Source organism: Passer montanus, unplaced genomic scaffold, assembly GCF_014805655.1.
Source record: "Passer montanus isolate IOZ18808 unplaced genomic scaffold, ASM1480565v1 scaffold1, whole genome shotgun sequence".
NCBI classification, from domain to species: Eukaryota; Metazoa; Chordata; class Aves; order Passeriformes; family Passeridae; genus Passer; species Passer montanus.
The window spans coordinates 1,226,002-1,242,404 of record NW_024356504.1 but is presented as its reverse complement, the minus strand read 5'-3'; positions in this window follow the sequence as shown (position 1 = coordinate 1,242,404).

The following is a 16,403-nucleotide window of genomic DNA, read 5'->3' as shown; positions in this document are numbered from 1 at the left end:
TAAAACAGACAGGACAATTGTAAGGTACCTGTGAGTCTGGTCTAACCTTCTGCTTCCAGCACAACCCAGCAGTAGAATGGTTAAAGAGCTTTGCCACTGTCACTTGGTACTCGTCGAACAGTGTCACCTATGGAAGAAAATAAATCGCAAAACACTGCAAGCTCTGCCATGCACATTGCTGTGCAAATGGTGACAAAGGCCTGACCACTTGGCAGCACCAATATGTGCCCACAGGATGAGCAGTAACTCAGGCACGGGGAAACTGCAGCTATAGGGCTCATGTGTTATCTTTTTCTTCCTTCTCTATGTAGGCCTGGCATAGAAAAAACATTTTCTGCAGGAATAAATGGTATTTCCACTGTGCCTGTGCTATTGCAGGAATTGTTCTGGGAGCAAGAGGGTCAGTAGCTGACTCTTGCTTTGTGAAATGGTGTTGATGTTAATTATTCCTCTGTACATCTACACCTCTGTTGTGGCCATCATTTAATGCATACTGTAGATGATCCTTTGTTATGTAAGTTTAAAAGTATCCTCTCTGTTCCTCACAGAGAATTCAGCTGCTGGAGGTCTCTTCTCTCTGTGTCTCTGCTAATTATGCTGCTGCTCCATGACCACCCCTCATCTCCACAGAGTAGATGAGCACAGATAAAGCTCTTGTGACATCCTGATCATCTTTTTGGTGCTTCATTAAAAGCACAGGAAGGACAAACTGGCCCCAGCCGTGTCCAGTCTCAAGGGAAAGAAAAAGTGGGAGAGTTTTAAGTAAGTGCCAGGGGAAGTTGGTGTTTTAGTGCAGGGCACAGGTTTCCACCTGCACAAGTGTTCTTGCCTTACCTCCACTACCCAGTGTTGATGGGCAACTTGATGCCATGCAGAAGTTTGGGAAGGGCTTCCCATGCCAGTGCAGTGGCCCATGTGTGGAGAGAGAGCCCTTGGTTTCTCCTCCCCAGACCCCTCTTTCTCTGTCCCATACACTCTGCATTTGGGATATGGGTTTTTTTGCTTATTTCTGGTCAGACATGAGGTGTAAATAAAGTAAAAATGCTCAGTCAGTAGCATGTTCTCTACTAAACAAAATTTCTACTCTTGAACTTTTAATACTAGTAAGACATTTGGTAAAAATCTTAATTTGGCTGAAGCCATTATGGGTGTATCACACTCAAATGAAAGTAGCATTTCTGGTTTTCATCCGATATATACTTTGGCTCAGATTTTACGTTCCTTTTCAAGAATATATTGCTTCTAGCTGTCTCCATGTGTAGTGGATTTAGCTTCACGTGGAAGAAAGTAGAAATTTTTGCAAACAAAAAATTCATCCTTATGAAAATTGGTTGCAATTTAATAATTCATAGAGTAATATTTAGAACAAGAAACATCAGGATAAAACTTAACTAAATATTCACAGTTTGGGAATACCCATGTTTACTTGCTAACACTTTTTTCAGAATAGGAGCCCAAATATAGGAAATCTGTGCTATTATTCATTACAATTAAATGGGCTTTGGTTCTCAGAGACTCCTGCTAAAATCTGCACTCTGGTGAACAAGTCTGTACTAGATTATTTAGTGTCTGCTATTAATAAATATTTCATTGTGCTGATGGAAAATATTCCTTTTGCTTTGTGATACAAGCCTTTTTTTTTTTCATCCTGAAGGAAATGTAAGGCCTCCTCTTTCTTCTCTTTTTATTCTTTTTTTTTTTTCCTCCCTAGGATAGGACTTTCATGCACAGGTAGCTGCTGATCTGATTTAGCAGTTTGTGTTCAGGTTAGTTGGCTGGATGTAATTGAGATGATGTGATAGGCTGAGAAAGGCAAATGGAAGAAGTGGTAAGGAGCCGAAATCATCTTTGAGAAACTGCCCCTTCCTTCAGTGATACTGAGATGATGCTGAATTCAGTCAAGGCTCCTGGCATTAAACTAGGATTTCAAAGGGAGAGAGGCCTTTTCAGTCAATGGTCTTTTTAAGGCAAATGGAAAACAAGTGATTTTTCAAAAAAAAAAATTTTCAAATGAAATATTCTTTTGCCAGAGATGCCATGAGTAATCAGTTCCTGCCACCAGAATGGGACTCTATTGTGTATCAGAGAATTGAGATGAAGGAGAAAACATGGCAAAAGCATCTTTGAGTTTCACCATACAGCCCTGGAAAACCAATTAAATTTCTAACAAAAACTTCTTCTTCACCCCTTATTTTTATCAAAACAGCTATGAAAAGAAGAAGGGTCAAGTGATGGGTTTCCTGACTAGGTCAGTTCCCTTGGCTATAGGACCAGAAGATCCTCTGTCCCACAGGACACTATCCCTTCTCTTTGCTGATGAATTCACTGAGCTGCAGCAATCCTAGGGATCCTGGTATTTTTTTCTGTGCCACAAGCATCAATGCATATCCTGAGGTATCTCTGCATGTTATTTTCTGGTCTTATAGCCTCTCAGGAAGGCTTCTCTAAACCCTCTCCCTTGATATCTTTAAATAGGGGCTGTGCACTAGCTAGCATTAACATGATATTCAGATTCACCCCTGGATGATAACCCAACACTCATCAAAATTGTCAAAAACTGTTTCTTCACCTCAAAAAGAGCAAGCCTTGTCTGGCTGCCCTCAAAGTCATTGATTTGCCTTTGTCTTTGGGACTTAAAAAAAACCAACAAACCAGTGGTAGTCAAAGGAGCAACTTCAAGTTAACAGTGCCCAGGGAGTGCAAATTCTGCCCTTCCTGTACCTGCCTTGAGTTTGGATGTGAGTTGGGTTCTGCATGCCCCGTGACCGGGCACTCTTACAGATACAACAGAAGATATGGAAGAGGAAAGCATGGATGCAGGAAAACAAAATGCCTCCCTCTTCTGCCAGCTGCCAAAGCATCATTGCCTTTTGCCTCTTGGTCTGCTCTCTGCTTTGGGCTTTGTTGCTCCTTCAGTGTTACTGTCCAGCATAAGCTGTGCGTTTCTGGCAGAAATCTGGGGGGATGAGGGGGATGGCCACTTCAGTTACTTCAGTACAAGGTTTTGTGGAAAAGATAGCAAAGTTCACACAACCTCTTGCTGTTTGGGCAGCAGTGTAATGTTTCTTTCCTGACATCCAAGTCCAATGGTTGCTAAGAAATCCAAAACATAAAGATTGACAGTTTTCTAATTCTTCCATTACTCCAGATGATTGATTCCATTTTCTAACTGGAGAAGTTGGCTTTTAGTGTTGAATGAACCATGTTCCAATGCCCTTTCATTATTTATGTTCATTAATGAACAACCCCCCCTCCTGCCCTACCACCTCCCATTTGCCCATAATGTAGTGGCCATTATGTCCCTATACCAAAATCACACACCCTTAACTGTTTTTAATAATCTGCGTGTGGTCTGTCTGGCTGTTCTGTCTGTCTGGCACAAGTTTCCAAGGCTATTAAAAAGGAAAAATAGCATTGGCTCCTGTCAATGAGAATGGGGAAGATTTTCAAGGTCAAATCCTGCAGCAAACTGCTTTCTTTCACAAATGTGAGAGACTTGTAAGAACCCCATTCACGTGATAAATATTTATGATTTGGGAGGAGGAATTCAAGAGTAAGCAAAATCTTCTGACATTGACTATCGTGGGAATTTGGGGGGAAGAAGGACAGGAACAAAATTAAGGGGAAAACCTTCAGCAATTTTAATCATTTCAATTGCATTTTCTCAGCAATTTACTTTTCACTTGGGAAAAATCCTTTTCCATTGGAAATAGTGAATGGGAGGGGAACTTTTTTCCTTTCCAGTCTAAGTTCTTTATATTAAGCCTGTAAATCCTGAAGTGGGACTCTCTCAGTGGTAAATACTATTGTGGTAATGGATTTGTTGGCATCCCTTAAAGCTGAGGGACTACGTGAATTTGCCAATGTATGGATCTGCTTTCCTTCATTCCAAGTTTCTCAGCTGACTTGTAATTGCATTGCATGGAAGGCATATATGTTTTCTTGGGGTAAACTGAGATTTTGACCCAGGGGAAGAGTAAATTCTTTTTCCTTTTTCCTTTCTTCATGTGGAAACCTAAGGAGATGGAAACCACTCCCTTTAGGCTTAGACATGTTTCTTCACCAAGAGCGTTATATTTTGGCTAAGGAATGAAGTGCATTGAGTAAATATCCCTTACCCATTATCAGAGAATTTAAAGTCTGAGTATCCTAGATGAGACTGGCCAGATTTTCTCATTAGTACCTGGACATTTCTAGGAAAATCTGGTATCATAATTGAGCATGATTTCTGTGCAATCTGATTTATCTGTGGGTTTCAGACTTTTTTCCTATCAAAACAATTTCAGTTTTTTTCTAATGGGTCCTTGTGTGACTTGGACTTTTCCTTAAGAAAAGAAATTCAATTAAATTTTAAAATCTGAGTATTCAGAAGCTTTGAGTAGAAAACATTGTCTCCCTAACAGAGACATTCCTTTGGGCATGCCGAGGCATCCACTCAGCCATGTCGGACTGAGACAGGGAAATTTCATATTCCCAAATAGTAGTGTTTTCCTCCTACCACAGTTTAATTTTCTGCTCTATTTGTGCATAATCTAAAGATACTTCTGCATGGAATTAGATTGTTAGTTCAGCGACATCCTCTAAGATGCACCTTTTTCTGTGGGTTTTAGCAATTTTAATAGTATGCACAGGTATTTGTGTTCCTCTGGCAGGTGAAACTTTGAGCTGATGAAGGAAACACAGGGGAAAAAAAAGTAGTTTATACACAGAGGTAAATACTTTCAAATAATTTTGTATTTTGTAAAAAAAAAAAAAAGAACAAAACCACCCTGTTACTCCAAGAAATCTAGACAGAAATTAATATATTAAAGCCCAGAAACATCAGCGTAGCACATCATGTAAAAGGAAAACATTTTTACACAGTTTGAGTAGTCCATCACCATGATCATCATGTTCCTGTGTTTAGTCCAGGGGAAGCCAGGGGATAGAGCATGCAGGACATGATGTATGGCACCAGCAGGGTCCACAGATTCCCTTCCTCTGCTATCTCAGACCTCCATGCTGACATCTGTCCCCCCTAATTTCTTTCTTTCACCATGTTTATTTTATTATTATTTTCTTTTACTCCAAGAAATCTAGCCAGAAATTCATATATTAAAGCCCAGAAACATCAGCATAGCACATCATGTAAAAGGAAAACATTTTTACACAGTTTGAGTAGTCCATCACCATGATCATCATGTTCCTGTGTTTAGTCCAGGGGAAGCCAGGGGGTAGAGCATGCAGGACATGATGTATGGCACCAGCAGGGTCCACAGATTCCCTTCCTCTGCTATCTCAGACCTCCATGCTGACATCTGTCCCCCCTCATTTCTTTCTTTCACCAAGTTTATTTTATTATTATTTTAATTTTATTATTATTATTTTATTCTTAATCTTGCTGCCTCCCTGGCCTCCTCATACACCCCTAGCGCCAAGAGTTCTGGCCATGGTCTCTGGCACCTGAAGAACCTGCAAGTTCTTCCAGAGACCTGAGAGCTGAGCCAAACACACAGGAAAATCTCCAGGACAACAGAGCACTTGCTTTCAACCTTACGCCTCTAGTTTTGTAACATTCTCATGTAAAACCAAAACTTTCCAGACAGTGCTCTCAAAATGTGGAAAGTCTTTCGTGCAGAGCATCCAGAGGGTTCATGAGCATGGTGTGTAACACTTAGGAGCCCCTGAGTACCACTGCTGGCAAATTCCATCCTGGGGAAAATACAACAGGCACGGTAGTTGTGTATACACTGCATAAAAAATTCAAGTTGCCAAAAATCAAAAGGAAAAGTTATGTCTGCTACTTAATTTATTTAATAATTGGTAAACAAAGCAACTTTCCTGGGAATAATGGCTTAAATTCTCAGATTCTTAGAAAAAAAAATTTTAAACGGGACCTGCAGTTTGTAAGAGACAAAGTTACAGACCCTCCTTTTTGACACTGACTGTGAGAGAGCTTTGTAAGCCTTTGTGTGTAGCCTGAAAGGATGACAGTATGTTTTATCAGGTACAAATAATATTTGGCAACATTAAGCTAAATGCATTTCAGCTTTGAGTAGAGAGATATATGCAGTGATAAGGTCATTGATGTTATCTTAAATTAACATTTCTTAAATGCCACTATTTACTTGATTGGTGCGTGCTCTGCAAACTTGTAGATGGCAAAGATTTCACAAAACTTCCCATTTTCAAACTATTGAGTATATTTAGGGTAAATCACAGATACAATATCAATGTGCTGCATTTGCTCTTGAAATTACTCCTTTTCTCTTCCTCTTGTTTGTTTTCAGAATAGAACCAGAGCACTTTAACAGAAGTAGGTTAGTATTCCTACAAACGGCAGTCATGCTCTGTGTCTGGCTGGATGTTTGCTCTGCTGGATGATGGTCAGGACATGGATGGAGTGGATCCCTGCTCTCACCAGGGACCACTGGCTTCTCAGGGCCAGGGGTCAGCTGGCAGCAACCCCAAGGACTTTCAGGACTTTCCCTGTGGAAATGCCTCTGATTGTGTGCACTAATGCCAGGCTGGGTAAAGGAATAGGAAAGGAACTGCACCGCTGAGCATAGACCTGACTGCTTTATGTCATTGTATTGCTAGAGACCTGCCAGCAGCTTCCTTCTGTTCCCAGCACCTTCGCAGCTTTGCTCCCATTTCCTCAGGGCATGTCCTGCCTTTGGCAGAGGGACGGTGGCACATCCCATCTGCGTCTGGCAGAGCTCACGCTGGAACCACAGAACCACCGGGGGTTTCGGCTTTCAGTGCTTAGACACCAGAGCATGCACCCAGGCAGCTGAGCATGAACTTACTGTTTATTTGGAGAGAGATAAAAACCCACTTTCAGTCCCACTCTCACAATAATTTTCCTGCAACTCTGCTTCTGCTCGATGTAAGTCCTGGAGATGAAGCCTGCAACCTGTGGGCAGGCTCTGCTCTCGGGTCAGCAATGCATGGCCCCACCACAGCCCAGCTGTCCTGCTCTCACCTGCCTGGTCCATGCTTAGGAAAGTTCTGCCTCTGGCTTTGTGTAGTTTGCCATTCCCATCGTTTGGGTGTTTGTTTGCACCCAAGATGATCAACCTGACACTGCTGCGGGCTGCCTGACATCGAGCAGAACAAACACAGGAGTTTACAGTACCCCAGCCAGGTTAACAGTTTGCAGAAGTTAAAAACTCTCACGTTGCAAATAATTTTTTCCCATTAACTTGTGTATGACACTGAAATAAAAGGAACCGTTTCCTCTGAAGGAGGCTGTGCTAATAATTAAGCTCTGTGCCAGGACGCTTAAGGAAGAGCAGATACTGAGCTGAATTCTAAACAAAAGTGTAACGGAAAGCGAATCTGTGTTTTCTGTCTAATTTTCTTAGATGTTAAGGCCTATTTATGATCTCCCTCATGCCTCAGAAACCTCTCTGAAATCAACACATATGTGCTGTCATGCAACCTGGTTATATTTAGCAGGGGATGAATTTTCATTTAGGACAACTGTTTGCTCAAAGCTGATATTGTTTCAGTTTCAGGAGGAGCTCTGGGTTTAGTTTTTACTGATCTGCTGCCTTGAGAGATGCATGATCATCCAGATAATGTGTTCTGCAACTACTTTGTATGCACTGGCACTGAGGGTTGCTGCTGCCCCATAGCCCTGGTATTGAGGTCCAGATCCTCAGCTGGCATGTCCAGACTGACCCTCCCCAGCACCAGTTTGGCTCTGCCAGTTTGCACCAACCCAGGGTATGATCCTGCCTGCCAATGGCAGCAGCAAGTTAAACAAAGAACTTTTCTTTCTTACTTCGAAGTAACCAAAATAGGGGCTATAAGACAACTAAGGTGGATGTGGGAAGGGGTTTCTTTCCCTAAGCACAGAGTGACTCACTGTTTTCTAGGGAACAAGTATCCCCACTTCTAAAGTCTGCAAGCTAAAGTAAGCTGAAATTTTGCCTTCTCTGCCTGTGCATGAGGAGAAGGCTCAAAAGGAGCTGAAGTGAGTGCTGCTGAGCACAGGCACACAATGCTCTCACCTCTAGCACTGCTGTGCAGCCCTGGACATATCCTCTGAGCCCACAGCTTTTCCTTGCTTCAAAATCCTCTGCTGCATGAGTTAAAAAAGGGGACTAATGAGAAAGTCAAAGGGGCTGACTTTCATCAGAGAAAGAAGCCTCACTCCACCCTACAGTGCTGTGCTGGTATATGGACGTAGGAAACCAGTCTGTTATTTTTCTGATTTTGCACGAGACAGTAGGGACGGAATTCACAGCTTTCATTTTTGTTGGAAAACAGTACTTAGTAAGCTGACTCTTAGATGGGCAACCCTAACAGCACAACTGTTTAATGAACATTACTGTTTCAATGTACGTGGATGTGTACACACGGCAGACAGCACATGAATAGTTGGTAACAGCTGGAATTTAATTTAACAAATGATCATAGAAAATGTAGGGCTGACTAGTAAGGTGAATTATTGGCTTTTTCATCACTGAGATTATGAACCACATCCAATCCAGACCAGAGAATTAAAAAAAAACTCTTTTTGATTAAATGCAAGGAGTCTTCCAGGAAATTTGAGTACAAGCAGGTCAGTTCTGTTTCACGGTTGCCAAGCAGAGGCTGTGGGAGGTCTGGGGTCTGTTGCCAGCTGCTGGTGGAACATTAGGGACCTGTGACAATGAGCTAACATAGTTTGGACCCTACCTTTAAGGATGCTGTCCCAGTACTCAGTATTAGAAACCAGAATATGAAACAATCTTTTTGAGCAAATTCCCTCACGCTTATATAGCAGAATCTCCAGGAAACTGTGGCGCTGGGGACAGGGGTAGTGTTGTGAGGTTTATGGGGTTTTGGTTTTTTTTCCCCAACATAACGTATCAACAGACTCCTAACCAAGGGCAGTGGTTTTTGTAAGGTTGAGATTAAACAGAGATGGCAGTTTGGACATACTAAGGAATTTTTTTTTAAATAAGGGCATTTTCATTGTTTGCCATCATTGCTTTCCCCTAAGAGAGGATGGTGTTACCATGTGTGAGAACGACTTGGTCTGGAAATCTTGCATCTGTTTTATCTACTGGCTCTTGCTGTGAACTAATGTGTTTGATTAAAGATTTTAAGCTGTATGCTTACTGTTGGATCTCTTCTGTTTGAAGTGTTAGGACTCTGAAAACTTCATTGGGTGCTTTAAACCTTATGTACCTAAACCCTGCTAGGAAGTTATTTTTGTTGGCTATTTCTCAAGCACCAGCAGTGTGGCTTGGTGATGTGTGAAATGCTAATATCAGGAAACTTTCCTTCTCAAGTAATTTACATTACAGAATGAACAGATTCAGTGAGACAGGGTGAAGCCCCCAGGCCCCTGTCATGAAGTCAGCAGGAGCTGTTTTCCTCCTCCTTAACCTGGGGGTTTTTTTTCTTTCATGTTAAGGCATTTTGGAGGAAGTGATCAGGCTAAACATTGGGCTTGTGCAGAGTGCAGCGTGTGTTTTAATATCCCTGTGGTGGGAAGGGAGGGGAGCTAGAGGCAAGAGAGAGCCTGGCTGGGTGCAGTCTGGGGGCTCGGTGGGCTGAAGCCTCAGAAGCCCCTGCTCTGCAGTGCCATTGGTGCTGCACGGGTGCTGAGCACAGCGCAGCGAGGCAGTGCTTCACTCACTGCAGTGGTGTCTGCAGCTACTCACGGCACAGATGACAGGTTAGATCTGCTTCAAGTGTCCCAGAAGTCCCTGGACTTGTCATTTCTCCAAGTTTAAAGATATAGCCAAGGATTCTAAAAATATTGCATATTCCCACAAAAAAGTAATAAATTGAAAACCGTTAGCGTTCATTAAAAGCACTCACCCTGACCATGCCTAAAAGCAAGGGAGTGTCCACTTAAGAGAGTACATATTCTTCCTATTTTAACCCACAGAAATCACACTTAAAAATTCCCCTGACAGACACTGTCTCTATAAATAAGTCCCTGTCACCTCCCCCGGGTACAATAACACAGTATACTAGAGGTGTCAAACATACGGCCCATAGGCCAGATCAGCCCACATATGTACTCAGAACTGACAGAATCTAATCTTTCATCTGAAGAAAGAGAAGTCTCTAGACCTCAGAGGTTTTTTTTTAAAAAAAGGGCTTTGGCAGGGAGTTGGAACTAAGGAGTTCAATAACATCTGCTTGCATCCACGGGCAGCCAGACACAGGGATGGAGGATAGGAATTTGTTGTTGACTTCATTGGGATGTCAGTGATTTAGAACGCTTATCAAGCCTCACATTTTTTCTTTGTCTGAGAGACCATACTTCAATATAACACCCTGAAGAAAACATAAATGTTCATTTATGGCTAGTTAACCATTTGTTAGATATCTTTTGCCTACACAGTTATTTAAAAGAATTTTCCTCTATGACTCTTATTCCTCCTTTTCCTCTTGTGCTGCAGTGATTCTGTAGCCACTGACATAGCCTGCTTAAGGCTTCAGTTTTCTGTACTAAACCAGCCAAGACCCTTGTGATCTGTGCCTCCCTGGCCATCCTAATAGTCTTTCTCTCTACTTGTTTCATCTTTCCTGAGCATGTGTGGTGATAAGAGTCTGCCTGGTGAAGTCTTCTGACCTCCAACAGGGCTGTTACTGCTATCTTACTTCTGGGGGGATTACTTTGCTTTACCTGCCTCAGCAGATGCCTTTTTCTCAAGGCCAAGGTGTGTTAGTTTACTTGCATTTGTCCTGTGATCAGCCAGTACTTCTCATCCACTGCCGTTCCCTGACAACGAGCTCCCAGAGCACGGCAGCGATGCTGCTGTGACTCCTTACAGCTTGTGGTTGGACACATATGCTGTTGAATCCCACCCATTTCTATCACTCCAGTCGTCCAGCTCTTCCAGTTCTCCAGCTCTAGAAATATCCCTCCTATGTACTCCTTTTCTCTACCTTTGTTGTGTTGATCCAACCATCAAAACCATAAAGCAAATATAAAACACTTGTTAAAAAGGTATATTTAGATGTATTTATATCAAGTTTTCAAATACAGGGGATTTGACTAATTTCATTTTGTAAAAAACAAAACAATAGCAAAAATGGAATTGCTTTCTCTTTCAAAATTATTTTGTGTTGGTTTCCCTTTTGACCTGGGAAGTACAGTGTGGATATTACTGTGAGAATGTGCAGTGATTCCTTACATGTCCCAGCCAAGTTGGGTGAAATCCTTTTATCTGGAGTCCAAGACACCACTGGGATGTGCACTGCCCCAAAACTTCATCTGGAGCTGTATCAGTACCAAGTAGCCAGCGTATTAAATTCAGCTCCTTGCCCTAGTCAAGGACATGCACAGAAAATTTGGGCAGGTATAAGTTATCTAAAGAACATGGTTGACCTCTGGTGATTCAGAACTTTACCTATAAAGTTGTAGAAGCACAAAGATGTCTCCTCCTACTTGAGATATTTGTGAGAATGTGGAGATTTATAACTTTTTCTTGATCAGGGGTCAAAGCCAATTAAAGGAATTCCTACCATCTTCCTTTCATGTATAAGATTGTCTTAGCTGCTCAATGCTCCCAATTCCTTATTCAGTAGTGAAGGAGTCACACCAACTTCCATCAACTATCTTGAGAGGCTTTTATGGCATTTAAGCACTACTTCTGTTTATGTAAGCACTACATTCCCAGGCACAGCCATTTAGGGCACATATAACCTTTTCGGCCATAAACCAGGAGAATCCTATTGAGGTGAAACTGGAAACCATCACACCCACATGGATAACACCACCATAAAATATCGACAGGAAAGAGAAGGTTGAGGCTCTTGCTGTTCATTCTCATTTAGGAGACAGAGACATTCAGCACTGGCTCACTGAAAACTTTACTAGGGGAAAAATCATCAAGATAGATCTATTTTCAACCACAATACCCAAGTTGTTTTTCCTTTTTTTCAGTCAGGTTATTTCTGTAATGAGACTTTCGCACGGGGCGTAGAGCACAAGCCAATATACCATATTCACTGGGCCTGGGAAAACCAAGATTACTTTATTTTTTGACCCTTGAAAGTTTCTGATATCTCCATTTGGTTTGGATTTTCTCAGTCTCCAACATGATGCTGTAGCTGAGTAAAGCATATGGTCCTAATAGATATTCAGTCCAGATGTTAGTTGTCTAATATGTATCCTGAACGGCTGTGCCGAGCAGCATATAAGAAAAGCTGGTGGAGCAGTTAAATAAGGAACATGCACATTCCAGTATTCTCACCAGTTTACGAAAGTTAAAAGTTCCAGATTGCAATACCTCCGGTTCTGTCACTTTGAATTTCTGGGAAATGTTAAGAGCATGAAGCTTGCTGTACACGCTAAGAGCAGGCGGGGAACAGCCCCACCTGAAAGCCAAGCAGAAATGTGGGGCTGGGAGCTGTGGTGCCTCCTGTCTTGTGTGGGCAGCGAGTGTGAATTGCCCTCTGCTCTGTGCTGGGTGGGAGAAGTGACCAGAAGTTTGTGGTCTCCTGGTGCAATTGAAGGTTGGATAGCAGCTGAAGATCTCCTGATGTAATTGAAGGTTGTCCAGAGAGCGTCAGAAAGGGGACGGGGAGAAAACTTCACGCTTAATGAGGGAGGAAAAAATTATCTCCTGCAACTTTTGAACCCAGGGTTTCTGCTAATCTTGAGCAGCTTCTATGGATGGTAGAGGTTTTAACTCTGGCAGATGAGATGAAACTGGTGATGGACAAAGAGCATTAATTCTGCTGCCAAGAGAAGGGCTGCTCCCAGAGTGGCAGCCTGAATGCCCCCCACCAGTGGGAAGAGCTTCAGTCAGAGCTTGCCTACTGCTCGGCACAAGAAAATCCCACCACAAATTACAAAGCCAAGGAAGCCTTCATGTTTTCCCTGCTGCTTGGAGAGCTATTTATATTTTAGTGTTCAACATGGCATGTAAGCTGAGAACAGACCTGCTTTTCTTCTCCCATACTGTGTCCTCTGCGTACTGAGGTGATGCTGGGACTTCTGGGGAGTCCCACGCTGCTGGTTCCTGGCGTAAGAGGAACTTGTTCGCAGAGCTTGTGCACAGCTGAGTACAGCCAAACTGGTTCACAGCAACTTGAAGTAGTCTGAGACATCTGGCATGTCCTTCGTTCCCTTTTCTTTGGCTAGAACTGGGGAAGGATAAATCTGTGCGATGCGTAACTATTCTTTAACTCTCTCAGATTTTAATTCAGGAATAGGGACAGGACTAAATCAATTGGATTCCTTTAAAAAAAGGATCAAAACCTCTCCTTCTCTCCTTATCCTTTCAGTTCATGAGGAAGATTCACTCCCTGTAACAGCCCCCCCTAAACTGTGACCACATGAGGGTCCTGACCTTACTGTCCGAGTTGTCTCACCTCAAGCCTCATTCTGATTTTCACAAAGACCCCCTGTCAGCTGATAAAGCAAATTGTTTTATAGTTTTAACCTTTGAGTGCAAGTTACTCAGCAAGGAAATTAGCAGCTTCAAATACTTGCACAGGTATACACAGACCCTCTTATTACTCAAGGAAACCTGAAAGTAGTTTCAGAGCTACAAGTTTATTGACTGGGAAGTCAATAAAAAAGATTAGCTTTTAAGATTAACAGTAAAACTTGATTGCTGCTTTCAGCAGCTAACCTAATAATTTCAGGAACAGGGAATCTGTGAGCTGCAGATCACATACAAAAACTTGGTGAACATCTTTGAAAAGGAATGTTTTTTACACATGGATGGAAATAATTTAAGTCACATAAAGCAGTCTAGATATGCTCTACTATGTGTGGGTTTTGTCCTTGTCAAATAGAGAAAAGAAGACTTTGACCTTTTTAGGAACAAAAGGAGAAGGTTTTCTTTATGAGAAGTACTCTTTAGTGATTAAGAACAAGTCTCTCACTGTGTTAATTCACAGGGTCTATGCTTATTAATGTTCAATTGTTGATTAAGAGCATTGTCTGTGATTAATGCCTGTCACTGATGTTTGCATGTGATGATGATATTTCATCAGAAAAGATAATACTGTTAATAAGTTGCAGCCCTGAGAAATAAGCAGAAGGGTAAGTGCCACACAGAGGCCATCGATCACACACATGCTGTTGGGTGCTAAGCTGGACTCCTGGATCTCATCCCTGAGCTTGCTCACAAAGGCTTTGCCTGCTCTGCAGACAGGCAGGTTTCTGCTTGTGGATTAGCCCAGGCAAATGATGGAAGAGATGCACAGGGGAACAGGAAAGCAGAGCTGACAGGGTCCCGTTAGGAGTTCTCTGGTCGCAGGGCTTCTGGGGTGAACACCTTGGTTACCTGAACCGAAAAACACATGAGCAGGTCTGCATTCTGTCTCAGTGGCCTTTAGGAGAATGTATTTGACTTTTCACCGAGGTTTTCACAATTCTGCCTTGACACCTTTGAAAGACTTTGTGAGATACTTGCTAATATGAGGCAGTGCTGTCCCTGGGCGTGCTTGTGTTTCAGCCTGTAGTGTTGCTGTCTGTCTTTCCTGTATTGTATTAACAGCTTGACTCTGGGACCCTGAATGCTGAAGGGAATTTCCACTTCTCAGCTGCCTCAGCCTCAAGCAAAATCATGGGTTTGAGGTGAAGTTCTCAAAAAACCTCCCATGAGAATAATGCAAAAGACAGCTGGAATTTTCTCGTCTGAGGTGGCTGCTTCTTGGCTGTATGAGATGCAAAAAATGCCTACTTTGCCAACTGTCAGAGGAGTTAAAGGCACAAAGTGCATACTCTGCAAAAACAGAGTTGTCTTCAACAATAGAGTTGTCTTCATATCTAGAGTTGTCATCAACAAGTGATTGCAGAAAAGGTGTTTAATAGGAAAAAAAAAAGGGAAACAAAAAAGAAATTGTAACTGGGTAAAATTATTCCAGTTGCTGTAGCATAACAGTTCTATGTGTATGTATTGTATTTTACTATTAGGTCGTTATTCAGTGTTGTACCTGAAACAAATCCTGACTTTGCTCAACAGAGCAAAGTAATTTCAGTGACCTGACTCTGGCTTCCAGGCTTAAGTTTGTGCCAGCACTAATCCCTGGCTTTTCAGAGAGGATCACAGTTGCTCCCTTTTAAGGCTGAGCACTGGTACTAGTCCTGTGTGGAGTACAAAGCTGACCAGAAGCATGTAAAAGTCATGTATTCTTCCTAGAGGAGGTTTGAATTCCACAGAGCATTTCTAGAAAGAAGCAGATTCCTCCTTTTAACTCTGGAATCTTCTTTTATGTCTTTTCTAAAGTTTTGCAGACAAATAATTTTGCAAGAGGGTCCCCCATAACAACTGAAAGCCCAAAGGGAAACCAAGGGGATGAGAGAACAGGAGGGAAGTATGATGGGAGAGGGAGCATTTCTTGCATTTTATCAAGCTCAGCTCTACTGTGAATTTTAAGTGGCCTTGCACAGGGAGTTGTTGAAAGGGCTGAAAGCAGAGTAAGCAGTGTTAGTGGAACAGGACCTCTGTTCCTTTGAAGAACTTTCTCATCCACCTGCACAGATACTCTGTTGAATTCCATTTACACCACTAGGAATCAGTCCTCTCTGTGAGCAGTTTAATATTCAATATATCTGAAAATAGACCTTGAAAGGTCCAATGCAAGGTAGGTCTCTCCCATGGTGAAAAAGGATCCTTAGAAAACAATATGAAAGTGTAGCACTTTTTCAGACAGTCCCAAAGTGCAGGTTCCCCATCCAAGGCACTCTCACATCTCCGGCTCACATTTGTCCAACAACAGATTATTTTATAAGCTCCAGGATTTGAGTGTTTAGATAGTCTTAAATATTGCAAATTCTCTGAAATCAACCTGTTCGTTCCAGGATGAAATAGCCTATACTTACGGGAAGTGTGATGTCATGTTTCCACCCAGGAAAATAAATCTTTTTTCAACTCTTGTCAATCAAGTTGCTGATGTAGCACCCTGCACTAAGCTGTGGCCAGTTCTGACCCATCAGAGATGGACTCCACTAAAGATTTTTGCCTTCATTTTTAATAGGTTTGTTGAAAGAAGAAAGAAAATTGTTTCAATTAACTTTCACTTTTGCTTTTCCAGAACTTACCACTGAAATTCCAATGGAAGGTCTTTTTGTGAGTTATAGCTATTAAACTGAGTGACAAGTGGAGGTTTTCATCTTCACATTGACAGATTGACAGATCATTCTGAATACAAACAGTGCCCTGCTTTTCTTGGCAACCTGCTTCAAAACAAGCAGGACACAATCAACTCATGTCATTACAAGTCTTGCCCTGTTTAGAAATTCTCAGTGTGCTAGGCTTTGCTTTGCATTTGCCCTTTCAGTGTCTCTGCTTTCTTTGATTTGACCCACCTCATTTCTGGTGTTCCAGATTCAGTTTTACTGACAAGAAGGTGCTCCTTGGAGGCTTCATCTGCAGCTCAGTTCAATCAGTAAAAGGGACCTTGTTGACTCCCGCAGATGCTGGATGAGATCTTGAACGTCTTTTGCT